This window comes from Elephas maximus, chromosome X (genome assembly GCF_024166365.1).
Source record: "Elephas maximus indicus isolate mEleMax1 chromosome X, mEleMax1 primary haplotype, whole genome shotgun sequence".
Lineage (NCBI taxonomy): Eukaryota > Metazoa > Chordata > Mammalia > Proboscidea > Elephantidae > Elephas > Elephas maximus.
In genome coordinates, this window is record NC_064846.1 from 132,106,899 (window position 1) to 132,127,356 (window position 20,458).

At 40.2% G+C, this 20,458-nt stretch overlaps 1 long non-coding RNA gene and 1 other non-coding gene across 2 annotated transcripts in view; one reads left to right on the forward strand and one right to left on the reverse strand.

Moving 5' to 3' along the window:
* The window catches only part of LOC126069539 (uncharacterized), a 568,225-nt gene that overhangs the window by 519,037 nt on the left and 28,730 nt on the right, over positions 1-20,458 (reverse strand). The gene's annotated exons all lie outside the window — the stretch shown is intronic.
* On the forward strand, positions 17,494-17,604 carry LOC126069813 (U6 spliceosomal RNA). Its single transcript, XR_007516080.1, has one exon. It is a non-coding gene; the product is annotated as a U6 spliceosomal RNA (small nuclear RNA).

Here is a 20,458-nt window from a genome sequence, read left to right on the forward strand (position 1 = left end):
TCCAAGAAACCACAGCACCCGAGAGCATGTTGTTATTGTTAGCTGCCTTCGAATTAGCCCCAATTCATGGCAACCTTATGTATAACAGAACTAAGTTCTGCCCTTTCCTGCACCTTCCCCATGATCAGTTGCAGATTGGACCATTGTGATCCACAGGCTTTTTTTTTTTAATCTTTGTAATAACCTCATGAAATGGGTACTTCTATCAAGGATAAATAAATTTTATACAGATAAAGGTGCTTAGGCTTATGATCATAGAGCTGGTAAATGCCAGAGTTAAGCTCCTAGTTCAAGTTGACTGACCCATAGCACCTTGACTCTTTTTTTTTCTTCTGTACCTTAATTCTTTTTTATTATTATTATTTATTTTTTGTTGTTCTTGTTGAGAATATGAATTGACTTAATGACAATGGATTTGGTTTTGGTTGAGAATATACACAGCAGAACAGACACCAGTTCAACAATTTCTACATGTACAATTCAGTGACGTTGATTATATTCTTTGAGTTATGCAACCATTCTCACTCACCTTTCCGAGTTATTCCTTCCTGTTAACATAAATTCACTGCCACCTAAGTTTTCTACCCAGGGCTTCAGACTGGTTCTTTCTGGTTTGAACTCCTGCTGAGAATTTGTATTTCTAACAAGTTCCCTGTTGAGAATTTGCATTTCCACCCCAGATATTACTGAATCAGAACCTACATTTATCAGATCAAAGGAAAATGAAGACTACCCAAGACACAAGGTAATTATGAGCCCAAGAGACAGACAGGGCCACATAAACCAGAGGCTACATCAGCCTGAGACCAGAAGAACTAGATGGTTCCTGGTTACAACTGATGAATGCCCTGACAGGGAACACAACAGAGAATCCCTGATGGAGCAGGAGAACAGTGGCTTGCAGACCTCAAATTCTCGTAAAAAGACCAGACTTAATGGTCTGATTGAGACTAGAAGGACCCCAGAGGTCGTGGTCACCTAACCTTCTGTTAGCCCAAGACTAGTACCATTCCCAAAGCCAACTCTTCAGACACGGATTGGACTGGACTATAGGACAGAAAATGATACTGGTGAGGAAGGAAACTTTTTGGCTCAAGTAGGCACATGAGACTATGTGGGCAGCTCCTGTCTGGAGGAGAGATGAGAAGGCAAAAGGGAACAGGAGCTGACTAAACGGACACGGAATACAGAGTGGAGAGGAGGAGTGTGCTGTCTCATTGGGGGAGAGCAACTAGGAGTACATAGCAAAATGTATATCAGTTTTTGTTTCAGAGACTGACTTGATTTGTAAATTTTCACTTAAAGCACAGTAGGAAAAAAAAAAGGAATCTACATTTATCAAGATCCCCAGGTGATTCTTATGCATAACTTCCTAGGAACTTGTTAGAAATGCAAATTCTCAGCAGGGGTTCAAACTGGAATGAACCAGTTTGAAGCCCTGTTTCTATCTAATCTTTTCAGTTGCTGTTGTCCATTTAATCCTACACAGATAGATCTTAAAAGAGCTCAATGCTCAAGGCAGACATTCTTTACTAGTTAAGCTAAACAACTGTTTGGTTTTAAGACTTGAGGACATATTTTTGGTTTAAGGTTTAAAGATAGTTTCAGAGGTTCATCAAACCTCCCAGGCTCCACAAAATCTGAATTCCATGAAAATTCAAAATTCTGTTTTGCATTTTCCCCCCTTCGATCAGGATTATTCTACAGAATCTTTGATCAAAACGTTCAGTAATAAAAGGACACGAAAAGAGAGAGAGGAGGGAGAGAGCAGGCTGTCTCATTAGGGGGAGAGTAATTGGGAGTGTGTAGCAAGGTGTATATGGGTTTTTGTGTGAGAGACTGACTTGAGTTGTAAACGTTCATTTAAAGCACAATAAAAATTATTAAAAAAAAAAAGTTCAGTAATGGTATCCAGGCACCATCCAGTTCTGGTCTCATGGCAAATAAGGCAGTTGTTCATGGAGGCAATTAGCCACCCATCCCATTTCCTCCTCCTGTTCCTGACTCTCCTTATTCCTCTGTTGCTCCAGGCAAATAGAGACCAATTGTTGTACTTTGAACAACCACTTGCAAGCTTTTAATATCCCAGGCACTATGCCAGGAACTAGGAGGTAGAACAAAAGCACTAAACTAATTATCAGGCCAATTAACTGGGATGTTCCATGAAACCATGATCCTAAACCTCCAAACCAAAGAACCAAATCCCATGAGGTGTTTGGTTATACATAAGCAGCCTCAGCAGCTACTCTTTTTGTAATTGTAAATATATCTATCACACAACTTTTGCCAATTCAACTTTTTACAGGTGTACAACTTATTGACAGCAATTACAATAATCAGCTGTTCAACCCTACCCTTAAGCAATGAAATTTTTCCGTCACCGTAAACCAAAACTCAGTAATCCATAAGCAATAACCTCCCCTTCCCCCATCCTTAACTCCCTTGGTAACCACTACTAAACTTTGGTCTCTATACATTGCCTGTTCTTGTCTTTCTTTTTTTTTTAATTTTTATTGTGCTTTAAAGTTTACAAATCAAGTCAGTCTCTCATATAAAAATTTATATACACCTTTTTATACACCTAATTGCTGTCCCTCTAATGAGACAGCCCACTCCTTCCCTCCACTCTCTCTTTTTTTTTGACCATTCTACCAGCTTCTAACGCCCCTCTATCCTCTCATCTCCCCTCCAGATAGGAGATGCCAGCATAGTCTCAAGTGTCTGCTTGATCCAGGAAGCTCATTCTTCACAAGCATCTCTTTCTATCCCATGGTCGAGTCCAATCCCTGTCTGAAGAGTTGGATTTGGGAATGGTTCCTGTCCTGGACTAACAGAATGTCTGGGGGCCATGACCACCGGGGTCCTTCTACTCTCAGTCAGACCATTAAGTCTGGTCTTTTTATGAGAATTTGGGGTCTGCATCCCACTGCTCTCCTGCTCCCTCAGGGGTTCCCTGTTGTGTTCCCTGTCAGGGCAGTCATCAGTTGCAGCTGGGCACCATCTAGTTCTTCTGGTCTCAGGCTGATGTAGTCTGTAGTTTATGTGGCCCTTTCTGTCTCTTGGGCATGGAAATACCTTAAACCTTTCTGAAAATTTTCTTTTCAATTATCCTATATCTTCCTCATATATATATATGACATACATATAGAAGATATACCTCCTATATATATAAACTAAAAAAAATATAGAAGACATAAATATATATTCTATATATATAACATGTATATAAGACATATATCTCCTACATATAATATATATGTGTGTGTGTGTGTGTATAGACAATCTTCTGCTGCTATTCATAAGGTTTGCACTGGCTAATGCTTTTCAGAAGTAGACTGCTGGGTCCTTCTTCCTAGTCTGTCTTAGTCTGGAAGCTCAGCTGAAACCTGTCCTCCATGGGTGACCATGCTGGTATCTGAATACTGATGGCATACCTTCCAGCATCACAGCAACACACAAGCCCCCACAGCACAACAAACTGAATGCAACAGTTGGAAACAAAGAAGAAGGATCAGTAGTTGGAAAATATGGCCTTGGTGATAGAAACAATGCCAGAGATCGAATGATAGAATTTTGCAAGATCAATGACTTCTTCATTGCAAATACCTTCTTTCACCAACATAGACGATGACTATACACATGGACCTCACGAGATGGAACACACAGAAATCAAATTGACTACATCTGTGGAAAGAGATGATGGAAAAGCTCAGTATCATCAGAACAAGGCCAGGGGCCAACTGTGGAACAGACCATCAATTGCTCATATGCAAATTCAAGCTGAAACTGAAAAAAATCAGAGCAAGTCCACAAGAGACAAAATATGACCTTGAGTATATCCCACCTGAATTTAGAGACCATCTGAAGAACAGATTGGACACATTGAACACTGGTGACCGAAGACCAGATGAGTTGTGGAATGACATCAAGGACATCATCCATGAAGAAAGCAAGAGGTCATCCAAAAGACAGGAAAGAAAGAAAAGACCAAGATGGATGTCAGAGGAGACTCTGAAACTTGCTCTAGAACATTGAGCAGCTAAAGAAAAAGGAAGATTTCAAAGGGTGTCTCGAGAAGACAAAGTAAAGTATTATAATGACATGTGCAAAGAGCTGGAGATGGAAAACCAAAAGGGAAGAATATGCTCAGTGTTTCTCAAGCTGAAAGAACTGAAGAAAAAATTCAAGCCTCGAGTTGCAATAGTGAAGGATTCCATGGGGAAAATATTAAATGACTCAGGAAGCATCAAAAGAAGATGGAAGGAATACACAGAGTCATTATACCAAAAACAATTAGTCAATGTTCAACCATTTCAAGAGGTGGCATATGATCAGGAACCGATGGTACTGAAGGAAGAAGTCCGAGCTGTTCTGAAGGCATTGGCGAAAAACAAGGCTTCAGGAATTGATGGAATATCAATTGAGATGTTTCAACAAACAGAGGCAGTGCTGGAGGTGCTCACTCATCTATGCCAAGAAATATGGAAGAGAGCTTCCTGGCCAACTGACTGGAAGAGATCCATATTTATGCCTATTCCCAAGAAAGGTGATCCAACTGAATGCGGAAACTATACAACAATATCATTAATATCAAAATTTTCCTGAAGATCATTCAAAAACGGCTGCATGAGTACATCAGCAGGGAACTGCCAGAAATTCAGGTCAGTTTCAGAAGAGGACGTGGAACCAGGATATTATTGCTGATGTCAGATAGATCCTGATTGAAAGTAGAGAATACCAGAAGGATGTTTACCTGTGTTTTATTGACTATGCAAAGGCATTCGTCTGTGTGGGTCATAATTATGGATAACATTGTGAAGAATGGGAATCCCAGAACACTTAATTGTGCTCATGAGGAACCTTTACATAGATCAAGAGGCAGTTGTTCTGACAGAACAAGGGGATACTGATTGGTTTAAAGTCAGGAAAGGTGTGCATCAAGGTTGTATTCTTTCACCATACCTAGTCAATCTGTATGGTGAGCAAATAATCCGAGAAGCTGGACTATATGAAGAAGAACGGGGCATCAGGATTTGAGGAAGACTCATTAACAACCTGCATTATGCAGATGACACAACCTTGCTTGCTGAAAGTGAAGAGGACTTGAAGCGCTTACTAATGAAGATCAAAGACCACAGCCTTCAGTATGGACTGCACCTCAACATAAAGAAAACAAAAATCCTCACAACTGGACCATTGAGCAACATCATGATAAACGGAGAAAAGATTGAAGTTGTCAAGGATTCCGTTTTACTTGGATCCACAGTCAACAGCCACAGAAGCAGCAGTCAAGAAATCAAAAGACGCTTTGTAGTGGGTAAATCTGCTGCAAAAGATCTCTTTAACGTGTTAAAAGAAAAGATGTCACTTTAAGGAGTAAGTTGTGCCTGTCCCAAGCCGTGGTATTTTCAATTGCCTCACATGCATTTGAAAGCTGGATGATGAATAAGGAAGACTGAAGAAGAGTTGACGCCTTTGAATTGTGGTGTTGACAAAGAATATTGAATATACCATGGACTGCCAAAAGAATGAACAATTCTGTCTTAGAAGAAGTACAGCCGGAATGCTCCTTAGAGGCAAGGATGGCGAGACTACATCTTAGATACTTTGGACATGCTGTCAGAAGGGATCAGTCCCTGGAGAAGGACATCATGCTTGGCAGAGTACAGGGTCAGCAGAAAAGATGAAGACCTTCAACAAAGTGAATTGACACAGTGGCTGCAACAATGAGCTGAAGCATAACAACGATTGTAAGGATGGCTCAGGACCGGGCAGTGTTTCATTCTGTTGTGCATAGGGTCGCTATGAGTCAGAACCAACTCGACGGCACCTAACAACAACAAATACATATATATATATATGAGAGAGATATAGGATAACTTAAAAGAAAATTTTTAGAAAGATTTAAGGATGATTATATAAAAATTGTTTAGTTTCCAAGTGTTTGATTTCTTTTCCCTGCTTTTTCTGTTATTGATTTCTACTTTTATGACCTTATGGTCAGAGAAGATGCCTTGTAATATTTCAGCGTTTTGGATTCTGCTAAGGCTGCTTTATGACCTAATATGTGGTCTATTATGGGGATTGTTCCATGTGCACTAGAAAAGAAAGTATAGTTGGTTGCTGTTGGGTGGGGTGTTCTGTATATGTCTATGAGGTCAAGTTGGTTGATTGTGGCATTTGGATCTTCCGTGTCTTTATTGAGCTTCTTTCTGGATGTCCTATCCTTCACCGAAAGTGGTGTGTTGAAGTCTCTTACTATTATTGTAGAGCTGTCTATCTCACTTTTCAATTCTGATACAGTTTGTTTTATGTATCTTGCAGCCCTGTCATTGGGTGCATAAATATTTAATATGGTTATATCCTCTTGGTATATTGTCCCTTTAATCATTATATACTGTCCTTCCTTATCCTTTATGATGGATTTAACTTTCAAGTCTATTTTGTCAGAAATTAATATCGCCACTCCTGCTCTTTTTTTATTGTTGTTTGCTTGATATATTTTTTTCCATGCTTTGAGTTTGTTTGTTTGTGTCTCTAAGTCTAAGGTGTGTCTCCTGTAGGCAGGATATAGGCGGATTGTATTTTTTAATCCATTCTGCCACTCTCTGACTCTTTTTTGGTGCATTTAGTCCATTTGCATTCAAGATAGTTATGGATAGGTATGAATTTAGTGCTATCATTTCAATGTCTTTTTTTGTGTGTTGGTGACAGTTTCTTTTTCCCACTTAATTTTTTGTGCTGAGTTGTGTATCTTTATATATTGTCTTTTCCTCATATTTTTTATTGTTGATTTTGTTTCTGCTGAGTCTCTATTATTTTCTAGTATTTTACTTTGATGTGGAGGATAGTTTGTCTCCTTTGTGGTTACCTTATTATTTACCCCATTTTTCTAAATTTAAACCTAACTTTTATTTCTTTGTATCACCTTGTCTTCCTCTCCATGTGAAAGATCTATGACTACACTTCTTAAAAGTCCCTCTTTATTGTTTTAATGTTGTCTTCTTTTACATAATAACATTGCTGTTTCCTTCTTTTGAGTATTTATCTTGATTTATTTTTGTGATTTCCCTATCTGGTTTGACATCTGGTCACTCTGTCCAGTGTTCTAGTCTTGGATTGATAACTCATATTATTGATTTTCTAACCAAAGAACTCATTTCAGTATTTCTTGTAGTTTTGGTTTGGTTTTTATGAAGTCCCTAAACTTCTGTTTATCTGGAAATGTCCTAATTTTACCTTCATATTGAGAGACAGTTTTGCTGGATATATGATTCTTGGCTGGCAATTTTTTTCCCTTCAATTTTTTATATAAGTTATCCCATTGCCTTCCTGCCTGCATGGTTTCTGCCGAGTAGTCCAAGCTTATTCTTATTGACCCTCCTTTGTAGGTGACTTTTCGTTTATCCCTAGCTGCTCTTAAATTCCTCTCTTTATCTTTGGTTTTGGCAAGTTTGATTATAATATGTCTTGGTGAATTTCTTTTAAAATCTACCTTATGTGGAGTTTGATGAGCATCTTGGATAGACATCGTGTCATCTTTCATGATAACAGGGAAGTTTTCTGCTAACAAATCTTCAACAATTCTCTCTGTATTTTCTGTTATCCCTCCCTGTTCTGGTATTCCAATCACTCCTAGGTTATTTCTCTTGCTAGAGTCCCACATGATTCTTAAGGTTTCTTCATTTTTTTTAATTCTTTAATCTGATTTTTCTTTAAATACATTGGTGCCAAGTGCTTTATCTTCAAGTTCACGTATTCTACCTTCCACTTGCTCAATTCTGCTTCTCTGATTTTCTATTGAGTTGTCTACTTCTGTAATTTTATTGTTAATCTTCTGAATTTCTGATTGCTGTCTGTCTATGGATTTTTCCAGCTTATTAAATTTTTCATTATGTTCATGAATAATCTTTTTAATTTCTTCAATTTTTTTTTATCTGTGTGTTCCTTGGCTTGTTCTGCTTATTGCCTGATTTCCTTCCTCATGTCTTGAAGGGTTCTGTATATTAATCTTTTGTGTTCTGCCTCCAGTAATTCCAGGAAGGCACTTTCATCTAGAAGATTCCTTGGTTCTTTGTTTTGAGAGTTTGTTGATGTGATCATGGTCTGTTTCTTTATGTGACTTGATATTGACTCTTGTCTCCAAGCTGTCTGTAAGTTATTGTATTAGTTTATTTTTTCTTGCTGTATTGTAGTTTCTTGCTTTGTTTTGCTTTGATATGCCCAGATGGGTTGCTTGAGCGAGCTAGGTTGATTATTTTCACCTTTGGAGCTCTGATGCCCTGTCCCTAGATGGCTAGAACTGTTATCAGGGATCTCAGTCTCAGAGTCCATTCACTTTTCTTGTATGAATTCAGTTCAGGTGTCCAGGTAGCTGATTATCAAGTGTGTGGTACAGGCTCCGTCCTACAGTCTTAGAGGGGCAGGGGTGATTGGTGTAGGTACCGGTATCTGGTTGCAACAGGGGGTTACACTCTGAACAAGGCAGGGGGCTGAGAATCGTCTCCCACGTGTCTCTGAGGAAAGCGTGTCCCTGTTCCATACAGTGTACAGGTGGATGTGTTCTGCAGATGGGCCATGGGCACCCAATGTTTTTGATTGTGAGGACTGGGAAGTACCAGTTTTCCTTGGACCCCTGTCGTGGGTGGCTGGGTGACCTGAGTGGAGCCACCAAGTCCTTAGGCCCCTGATGTGGGTGAGAACCCTGCTTAACAAGCAAAGAGGTGTCAAACATCAGACACTCCCCTGTCCACCGCAGAGCTGAAACAGTTGTAGTCTGCCAGCAAGGGCCTATTCTTCTGAAGTAGGCCCTCTCAGGTTCATGCAGATGGGAAAGGTACTCAAAGGTACTTATGCCTGGACAGGAACCACTTCTGTCCTGAGCTCCCCTGGTTAGCAGAGCTGGCAAATTATATTTTCCCCCAATTACAAATTTATTCCTTCTCCAGGGCCTGGAGGATGGTTCTAGGTGCTCCACAGGGACTATCTCAGGCCCAGGGAAGTCAACAGCTGCTGAAGCCAACTTGGGGGTAGGTGGGGTATGGTAAAATACATGGAAGTACTTAGCTTTTGCAGAGACTGCCATTCTTCTCTGGTTCTGGAGGTATGAGTAGGCTGTGTGGGTGGCTGTTTCTCCTTGAGGAAACTGCTGCCAAACGATAGTACCAGCCCACCACAGCCACTCCCCAGAATGGTCCCTGAGGGCTTCTGGCGATTCAGGTCTGGTAACTCCCCTCCGCTTCTGAACCGTCTCTTCCTCCCCCTGCCCCTCAGTTCATTTTCTAACCTTGCCTTTGATGTTCAGGGCTCCTAGCTTTTCATAAATATACTCGTTTCACTTGTTTTTTCGGGCCTTTGTTGTAAGAGGGCTCGCCGGAAACGTCTGTCTATTCTGCCACCTTGGCCCCGCCTCTGCTGTTCTTGCCTTTTTATATAAGTGAAGTCATACAAAATTTGTCCTTTTATGATTGACTTATTTCACTCAGCATAATGTCTTCAAGCTCCATCCATATAGTAGCATGTATCAAGACTTCATTTCTCTTACTGGTTGAGTAGTATTCCATTGTATGTATGTACCACATTTCGTTTATTCATTCATAGGCTTTTCATTGGTTGCTTTTCAGAAGCTGATCACCGGGCCTTCCTTCCTAGTCTGTCTTAGTCTCTAAGTTCAGCTGAAACCTGCTCCACATCCTAACAACACGCAAGCCTCCACTGACAGATGGATGGTTGCTGCACGTGAGGTGCATTTGCCAGGAATTGAACCTGGGTCTCCTGCATAGAAAGAGAGGATTCTGCCACTGAATCACCAATGTCCCAATTGAGATCATGTTAGAAATGCAGAATCTCTGGCTCACCCCAGGCCTTGTTGTTGTTGTTGGTTGTTGTCAGGTTGATTCTGACTCATAGTGACCCCAAGTGTGCACAGCAGAATTGCTCCATAGGGTTTTCAAGGCTGTAGTCTTTCAGAAGCAGATTGCTAGCCCTGTCTTCCAAGACGCCTCTGGGTAGGTTCAAACCATCAACCTTTCAGCTAGTAGTCCTGCACCTAACTGTTTGTGCCACTGTCATGGATTGAATTATGTCCCCCCAAAATATGTGTCAACTTGGTTAGGCCATGATTCCTGTATTGTGTGGTTGTCCTCCATTTTGTGATTAGAAGTTTATGTTAAAGATGATTAGGGTGGGGTTGTAACACCCTTACTAGGGTCACGTCCCTGATCCAATGTAAAGCGAGTTTCCCTGGAGTGTGGCCTGTACCACCTTTTATCTTGCAAGAGATAAAAGGAAAGGGAAGGGAGCAGAGAGGGGGGAACCTCATACCACCAAGAAAGAAGCACCAGAAGCATAGCACATCCTTTGAACCCAGGTCCCTGCACAGAGAAGCTCCTAGTCCATTGGGAAGATGGATGACAAGGACCTTCCTCCAGAGCCAATAGAGAGAGAAAGACTTACCCTGGAGTTAATGCCCTGAATTTGGACTTCTAGCTAACTAGACTGTGAGAAAATGAATTTCTCTTTGTTAAAGCCATCCACTTGTGGTATTTCTGTTATAGCAGCACTAGATAACAAACATGGCCACCAAAGGGCTTCTTCCTCAAGCCTAATGAAATGTAATCTACCTTTTAGCATTATCTCCTGGTGATTTATACGCACAGTTTGAGAAGCAGAGATTTAGTTGCAGGGTCCAAAGGTGGCTCTGAACCCTGGCTGCACATTAGAACCCCCTGGTGAGGATTAGGGCTTATGGAGTATGGGTACACATAGGATCACCCTCCCAGATGACTGATGGAAAACTTAAGCCACTCTTCTCAAAGCAGGACTGTGCATGAAAGAGCCCAGCCAAGGCGCTCTAGCCAGGCTTTTGCAATCTGGACTTGAGGAAAGAAAGGAGACAGAAGAGGAACGCCAATGGTCTACAGGAAAGAAGTTGAAGAAGGGCAAGCCTGTGGTTTCTCCTTTGATTATTTCCCCCAGGAATGAAGGCATTCGTGGCTGGCCAGGGTTTCTGTCCCCTGTTTGGGCTAATTTTATTCTGTGAGTTTATCCAGAGTTTAAGAGTAATAATCAAGGGGCATAAAACTCCCAAAGACCTCAGAAAACACAAGTAAGGAGAAGTACAGTGTGTGTTGTGACCATCCTTAATGAAGTCTTTTTACTCATTCTGAATCCCAGGCAGGGAATTGTGCCTTATTCAAAATTCTATACTGGAAAATCCCCATTAAAATCAAGCTAAACCCCTCACTATCACCATCTACAGTTGTTATTTTTAGGAATCTGGTGCTGTGAGCACAAGACAATTAGGTTAAGTATCAGTGGCCTACAAATGTGGTCCCAAATACTTGTTATAGACATAGTCTGACAATTGTACTCCAATAGTCCATTTAGCACATTTTCTCGTGCTTTAGTGTCTTCAATTACCAAGTGCTGCTTGTGGGTCTGATGGGTTCAGGAGAATCAAAGAAAGGTGTCAGGTGCTGTGGAAAGTGTCTCTTTGAAAAACTTTAAATTAAAAGGGTGATATGTGTAGCTGCTAAAAACAGAGTGAACTGTTGAGTTTATTGAGGGTATACCAGTTAAGATAATGTTAACTGCTGTAATAAACAAACTCAATATAGTGGTTCAAAACAGTAGAAGCTAACATTACGCTAGGTGAAATAAATCAGTCACAAAAAGACAAATATTATATGGTCCCACTTACATAAAATATCTAGAACAGGCAAGTGTTCACAGACCAAAATTTATTAGTGGTTACCAGGGGTGGGACAGGTAGAAGGGGAAAGGGTAACTTATTGCTTAGAATGGAAAAATTTTAAAATGGAGAGTGGTGATGGTTGAACAACATGATGAACGTAATTAATGTCACTGAATTGAACATGTGATGAATGTTGAAATGGCAAACATTTTGTTACATATATATTTACCACAATAAAAAAGATTGTTAAAAAAAAGAAGCTTATTTGTCGTTTGTATAAAATCCAAAATGGGTGTTCTAAGCAGAGATTCAGGGACTCAGGCTCACTCCACCTTGAGGAACTGCCATCTTTAACATGTAGCTTTCAAGGTTACCATGTTGGTCTGCATCAAGCCAGCAGATTGGAAAAAAGTTTGGTGGATTCCAAGTGGAAGATTTTTATGGGTCAGATCTGAAGGAGGCATACATCACTGCAGATCATACTTTTACTAGCTAGGACTCAATGCCTTGGCCATACCTAACCACAAAAGAGGCTGGGAAACATAGAGAGCTGGGTACCCAGAAGAGGAAATGGGTTTGGTATACAATGTTTGCCACAATCAGTCAAGAGCACTATTTTTTAATGGGATATAATGGAATATATCAAAATGCATTTGACCTAGCATATAGGAAGGGTTAGTGTAGTTTTGAAAAAAGCCTTTTTTCAGTCACCTATATATTTCTCAATATGCATGTGTGTACTAGGTTGAGGTGTAAAATATATTTCTTATATTTTTGATGCTCCTGTAGACAGTATTAGAAGGAACAGCAAAGTAGAAAATCAGAGCTCAGGCCCTGAAGGAGGCAAAATAATTGGAAGACTGGGAAAGTTTGAATGTGCTTATATATTCACAAGTAACAGTAACATCAAAAAACCAGTTGCAGCTGTGTAGACTGGACTTATCCTGAGAAACACTGGGGGGTAAATCAGTTGGACTTAGGTGCCCACCTACTCCCCAGACAGCAGCCCACCTCCAGTGTACAGGTATCTCACCTGTACTCATGCATGCAAGGTATGAAGGGATAATTTCATGGTTCCTAGCAGCACTTGCACAGAAAAATCATCATGAATCAAAAAAAAAACAAGGCTGCTAAAGAAGTATGAAGGGTCGCTTTCTTCACAATTTAGGCTAAGGCTTCTGGTCTCAGCATAGCTTCAAATACTATTATACAAAGATCCACTCTCTTGGTGCTGTGTGGTGCTATGTATGAATGTAAGTGTGTATGTGCATGTGTGTATATACGTGTGTGTGCTTGAGTACATGCTCAACTGTGTTCTGAGACACAGAAGAGATAGGATAGTAGAAAGGTCTAAAAGTATAGAGAATTCTTCACATCGATGGAATGAATGGGGCCACGTAGATCTATTTTGAAAAGTACCTGATATAGGAAACAATTTCAGTAGGGTTGTCTAAGAGAGGCAGGGTATGATTTGAAAAAACACAACAGAGATGATATTTCAAGTATGGGGATCTGTGATGAGCCAAGCTTTAAAGTTGAAGTCAGCAAACCTGTATTTGCGTCTGAAAGAGATCACTTATTCTTCCCATTACACAGGTTGTGAAACTGAGTGTTCTAACTGAGGGGACAAACATACTGAGACAGCAGGAAATTGCAAATAGGTGGCTGAGAGCACCTGAGGGAAGGCAACCATGGCTCCTGAGCATGGGGATAGAGACAGTCGTCTTTACCAGTGTGTCCTGTGCTGAAGGGAAATGAGCATGAGGAAGGGCATAAGGCAACTGTGAAACTCAAATGTGGGCATTCTGTGAGATACCCTCAATTAGATGCACCCCATCTCTTCCCTGTGATACCAAACCTGTTGTGCTCGAGTCGATTCTGACTCATAAGGACCCTACAGAACAGAGTAGAACTGCCCCATAGGGTTTCCAAGGAGCGCCTGGTGGATTCGAACTGTTGACCTTTTCGTTAACAGCTGTAGCTCTTAACCACTGTGCCACCTGGGCTCCTTCCCTGCTATACTACCCTCCAAATAAAAAGGAAAGAGTGCAATCAGTGTAAAACGGACACTCTATTCAGTCATCCCCTGCAGATCTATAAAGCCAGCCCCTTCCTTTCTCCTTCCCTCTCCCACAGCCCACCGGAACAGGGCTGGAGATAGCCACTTCTTAGAACACTAAAAATATACATTACATCATTCCTCCCCCGCAGCTTTCAACCCCTTATAACAAGCCAAGTAATTTGAGCCCCCTGCAAAGACTGCCATATCCTCCCTTTGAGGTCTTGTGTCTTCCCTATTTATTGTACTTGGGAGACTGACAGGCATATGTTTTATGATACATTATGTATTAGGCTTGGCAAGAGGCTCCACTTCCATTAAAGATGACTAAAGTACTAAGTTATAGCTGCCTGGATTTCTCATGCTATTTGTCCTCTGAAGCTAGTCTCTAAGTTGTATTTCGGTATTTTGGTGTGATATATGCTCACAAAATGGACAGAGCTTGGCCACTAAAAACTGAAGACTCTGCTTCTACAATACATTGTTTAGAACAGAACTCTGGGGCCCTCTCCTTGAATTCCTCCAGTTCGAGGTTCTGACAATTGTGTGAAATAAGTGACTGCTCCCCAAAGCTGCAAAATCACGTCTCTCTTTAAAACACAACACCACAAAAGCCATCACTTTAGCCAACTATGAAGAATGTCCAGCTCCATGGCTTTATTGCAGCCAGGACAGAGAACCCTGAATCAAACCATGGACAAATAGACATAGAAGTATTTAGAGATGTATAAATATGTAAAGGGAAAGAGAAACATATCCCTTAGTAATGTTTTTAACCTGCAAGTTTCCTGTACAGGTTGCTTACCATCCTCTTATTTCCCACAGTTAACATTTTAAGAAAGAAAATCTTCATCTCTCCTTCTCAACTCCCTATTCTGAAGATTATTCTTCAAATGGGTGCGTGAGTCTCCCATCCACACCAGCCTTCACATTCACTGACATGTAGAATGGCAAAATTCTGGGGCATCATGGTTCATCCCCTCTCTGAATATAGGATGCTCAATCTCTTTGCACTTCTCCTTTTGAAGGTTGATGAGGTATTAAGGAGATATTTAGCTGGTACTTGCTCCACCCTCGCCCCACCCAAAATATGCAGATACTACTCTGGAGATGAATCTGCTATGTTTTGGGAAGGCTTCCAATTCGGGTGTTGTCTGTGGCAAACACAACTGCAGAGGGGCATTACTAGGCAGGACTTCTAGAATGGCTGTGTGAGGATCTCAACAAATTTCTCCCCCCAAATAAGCAGCAATAAAACTGGTCAAAATTCTCAAAAATAACCATTTCAGGAATCTGTAAAAAAATCAAAGGCATAAAACAAATTGATAAGCATTTATTCAAGAAAAACTATTGAATATCAGTAAGTACACTGGGAGTGTGTGGTGTTAGAGCCTGGGACTGTTTTATGCCCCCAGCCTCAACTCCATGGCATGACAATTATAACAGGGCAGTGCAGGCCACGAGAACCAGCAGCTCCACTGCTTGAGGGGCTCCATGAAGTAGAGCATGGAAAAACCCAGGTCCAGAGGCATTATCCAAAACAATAGCAATCCTTAACCAAAACAAAAAACAATCAGAGAAGACCAAAACTGCAGCTAGTTGAAGGTTGCTATACTGGTTGAATCAGGCAACATATCAGTAGAAAAGGCAGAAAGTCCTAGTGAACTGCTCATCCCTGGATGAATGTGAGACCTTGCAAGTTCAGTAAAAGTAAAAACTGTGACAGACTTGTAATCTTTCAGCGCCATTTCCAAAATCACACACAGACCCAACCACAAAAGGGGGAAGCTCAAGGTCTTTAAACACAACCCCTGACCAATCTGCCGCTGCCACTAAGTTATGCTGAACTAAGGGTGACCCCAGGAGCCAGGCTTAAAAATAAAAACAAGAATTTATTTTTTAAAATATGAGCAGAAACAACAGCTGCACACTGTGGGGAAAACAGACACTACAAAATTAAACCACGCAAGTCACTAAACAAAACCTGGGTGGGGAGAGGGATCACAGTCCAAAGTTACTACAATATATTATCTAAAATGTCCAGTTTTCACCAACAATAAAAAAGTTGCCAGAAACTGTCACTAAAGGGCACAGACGATGGACTTACCAGACAAAGAATTCAAAGCAGCTATTATAGATATGCTCAAAGAACTAAAGGAAACCATGTTTAAAGGATCAAAGGAAAATATGACAAAACTGATTCATCAAATACCGATAACAATAAAGAGAAAAAATTATTTTTAAAGTCCCATTTTGAAATTTTGAAGTTAAAAAATACAATAACTAAGTGAAAATTCACTAGAGGAGTGCAAGAGCAGATTTGAGATGGCAGAAAAAAGAAGCAGAAAACTTGAAGGTAGATCAATAGAAATTGTCCAACCTGAATAACAGAAAGAAAGAAGCATGAAGAATATTGGCAGATCCAGAGAGACTTTTCGGACACCATTAAGTGCACCAACATATGCATACTAGGGAGTCTACGAAGGAGAGGAGAGAGAAAATGAGATAGAAAAAATATTGGAAGAAATAGTGGTCAAAAACTTCCCAAAACTGATGAAAAACATTCATCTATATGTCCAAGCTCAATGGACTCCAAATAGAACAAAGACTAAGAAATCCATACTGAGACACATCATACTCAAGGTGCTGAAACATAAAGAGAAAAATCTTAAAGTAGAAAGAGGAAAATAATTCATCATTTATAAGAGAGCCTCAAAAGATTAATAGCTTATTTCTCATTAGAAACAATGGAGGCAGAGAATGAAGTGCAATGACATATTCAAAGTACTGAAAGAAAAAAACAAAAACTAATCAAGAATCCCATTTCCAGCAAAACTATATTTCAAAAACAAAGGTAAAATAAACACATTACCAGATAAATAGAGAACATATTGCTATCAGATCTTTCTTGCTAAGAATACTAAAAGAAGTGTTTTAGGCTGAAAGGAAATTACGTCAGGTAGTGATTTGAATCTACACAAAGAAATATTGAGCATGGGTAAAGGTAAATATGTAGTTAAATATTAAAGATAAAAACCCACTGCCGTCGATTAATATATATAAATATTAAAAAAGATAGTATAAATATATTTTTTCTTCTCAACTTATTAAAAAGACAGTTGCATAAAATAATAATGATAAAATGATATTGCTGGGACTATACATATAAAGAAATAATAAAAATGACAATAATAGCACAAGGAGAGGGGATGTAATAGAGCCACCTTAGAGCAAAGTTACTGTATTTTACTGGAATTAAATTAGTACTATGTGAAATAAATGGTTTTAAGTTAAGATGCATAATTCCCCAGAAAAAATGATAAGAAAATCATTCTGAAGAATATATTAAGAAGAAAACAACAAAAGAATCAAAATGATACACTAGAAAAAAAAATTATTTAACACCAGAAAAGGCAGTAAAAGAGTAACAAAGGAAAGACATGAGAAATATAAAATAATAGAAAAATAACAGATATAATACCAACATACCAATAATTACATTAGAAGCAAAATGATTGTGCTCACTTCAGTAGCTTTTGTTAGTGTTGTTAGTTGTGGTTGAATTTATTCTGACTCATGGTAACCCCATGTAGCAGAGTAGAACTGCTCCATAGGGATTTCAAGGTTGTGACCTTTCAGAAGCAGAGTACCAAGCCTGCCTTCCAAGGCATCTCTGGGTTGGTTCGAACCACCAACTTTTTGACTAGCAGTTGAGTGATGAACAATTTGTGCCACCCAGGAACTCTATGGCTTCAATAGCACGTATTCTAAAACTGAAATAATACAGAGTAGAATAGCATAGCCCCTGTGCAAGGATGACATGCAAATTCACAAAGTGTTTCATATTTTTTGAGCAAAAAAATCAAATCCCAAAAGGTTGCATAATGTATGGTTCCATTTATGAAATGGAAAAAATACTAGAAATAGAGGGTAGATTAATGGTTGCCAGGGGTTAGAGATGAGGCAGCCGTGGGCATGGGAGGGAGGCTGGTGTGGTTATAAAAGGGCAACACAAGGGATCTTTGTGGTATTGGATCTGTTCTGTATCTTGACTGTGGTGATAGATACACAAACCTACCTGGTGATAAGATTGTATAGAACTTAACACAATACAACCACACACAAATACAAGTAAACAGGGGAAATCTGAATAAGATCTATGGATAGTATCAATATCAATATCCAGGTTGTAATATTATATTGTACTTTTGCAAAATATCACCACTGGGGGAAACTAGGTAAAGTGTACAAGGAACCCCCAAATATTATTTTCTTAAAACTGCAATAAAATTTTCAATTAAAAAGTAAAAGGATTAAACATTCCAATCCAAAGGCAGATTTATGAGAAAGGATATAAAACAAGATCCAACTCTATGCTCTATATAAAAGAAACACTTTAGGTTCAAAGACACGTAGAGGTTGAAAGTAAATGGATGAAAAAACATGTACCATGCAAATAGTAACTGTAAAAGAAATGAAGTGGCTATACTAATAACAGACAAAACACTTTAAGACACACACAAAAAATACTAGTACAAAGAGGAACAATTTTATAATGATAAAGTGTCTGTTCACTAGGAAGATAAAACAGTTATAAACACATATATCCCTAACAACAGAGCTCCAAAATACATGAAGCAGAAGCTGACAGAGTTGAAGGAAGGAAAAAAAAAATACCATTGTCATTGAGTCAATTTCAACTTCTATCGACCGTATAGGACAGAATAGAACTGGCCCATATGGTTTCCAAGGAGCACCTGGTGGATTCGAACTGCTGACCTTTTGGTTAGCAGCCAAAGCTCTTAACCACTACACCACCAGGGTTTCCGAAGGAAGAAATAGACAATAATAATTGGACACTTCAATATCCCACTCTCAATAATGAATAGAACAACTAGACATAAAACCAGTGAAGATACAGAAGAACTGAACAGTATCAACCAACTTGACCTAAGTGACTTCTATAGAAACCCCACTCAACAATGGCATAATAGACATTATTTCAAGCACACATGGAACATTCTTGAGGATAGACCATATGTTAGGGCATAAAACAAGCCTCAATAAATTTAAAAGGCTTAAAATCATGGAAGTGTGTCCTTCAACCACAATGGAATTAAATTATAAACCAACAAAAAGAAATTTGGGAAATCAATAAATACTGGAAATTAGACAACTCATTTCAACTAAACAATGTCATAGAAGAAATTGCAAGGGAAATTAGAGAATATTTTGAACAGAATGAAAAGAAAAGAACTTTCAAACTCTATAGGATACAGATAAAGCAGTGTTTAGAGGGACATTTATAACTTTAAATGCCTATTACTAAAGATAAAAAAAGATCTCAAATCAATAACCTAAGCTATAGCATTAATAAACAAGAACAAGAACAAACGAAACCCAAAGCAAGCAGAAGAAAAAAGAAATAATAAACATCATAATGAAAATCAATGAACTGAATGTGGAGCCAAAATGGCAGCTTAGTCAAGTGCACCATAATGTCCCCCTGTACAAAAGACCCCAAAATACAAGGGAAACAGAAGCAGGTAACAATCTGGAAACCCTGAACATCAAAAATAAAAAGGTCTAAGAACTGAACTGAACACCAATTGGAAGGAATAAGGAAAGCAGCGAAAGAGGAGTAACACAGAGCAGAGGAGCTCAACCAGTCATTCTGGTGCCCTGCAGCAAACTTAGGACATAACCATCAGTGACTCTGAGTGAAGAAAACAGCAAGGCAACTTCACGACTTTCCCCAAAACGGACAGAGAACCTCTATAGACACACATGGAAAGAAATAGAAACAGGGAGGATGCCAGATCCAGAACTGGAGATGCTCAGAAGCAGTGGCCCTTGACCTCAGGGGTGAGTGGCACACATGAGGCAGTGGACCCATGGAGTGTCAGCAGAAGCTTTCCCACCTAACCCGTCCCTGAGTGGCCCCCATCCTCGCACTTAAGAGAGCACAGGTCCCCCTCACTGGTTGCAGCAGATGCAAGGTGCCCTGACACCTGTGTATCCTAGCTGGAAGAATGCACTCCCCCTCAACCCATCCTCCTGATCAGAGGGACAGAGAGTCCCACACCCTGACTGCCTTGCCTGACTAGGGGAACACAACACTAACCTATTTTCTTCCCCCCTACCCCACCCAGCCCTGTCCACTATCCCCTCTTGGCCACCTGACAAGTGAGACTAGGTGCACCCCTGTGCATGTGCTCTCCTACCACCTACTCCCTCCCATCCAAGGGTCTAGTGGAGAGCAGCGGCAGCAGGACAGCAAGAGATCTCGCCTACCACTCCTTCCTCTTTCCCCCTATCCAACATGAGGCAGCACCTCTGTGTGCACATCTGCCAGGCAAGACTTCATCCCTTAACCTGCCCAGTGAGGGGTAGAAGAGCAATGACTGCACATGCATCCCTCCGTAGCCTCTTCCTCCTCCCTCCACCTGATGTGAAGCTGCACCACTGTGCTCAAATCTACCAGGCACAACTTTCTCCCTTAACCCACCCAGTGAGGGGCAGAGGACACGCTACTGAGCACACATCTACCAGCAGCCACTTCCTCCCTCCCCTTGCCTGACACAAGGCAGCACCTCTGTGTGTGCATACACCAGATGCGACTCCATACCTTAACCCAGAGAGTCAGAGGAGCAGTGACTGTGTGCACATCCCCTTGCAGCCCCTTTCTCCCTCCCCCAACCTGA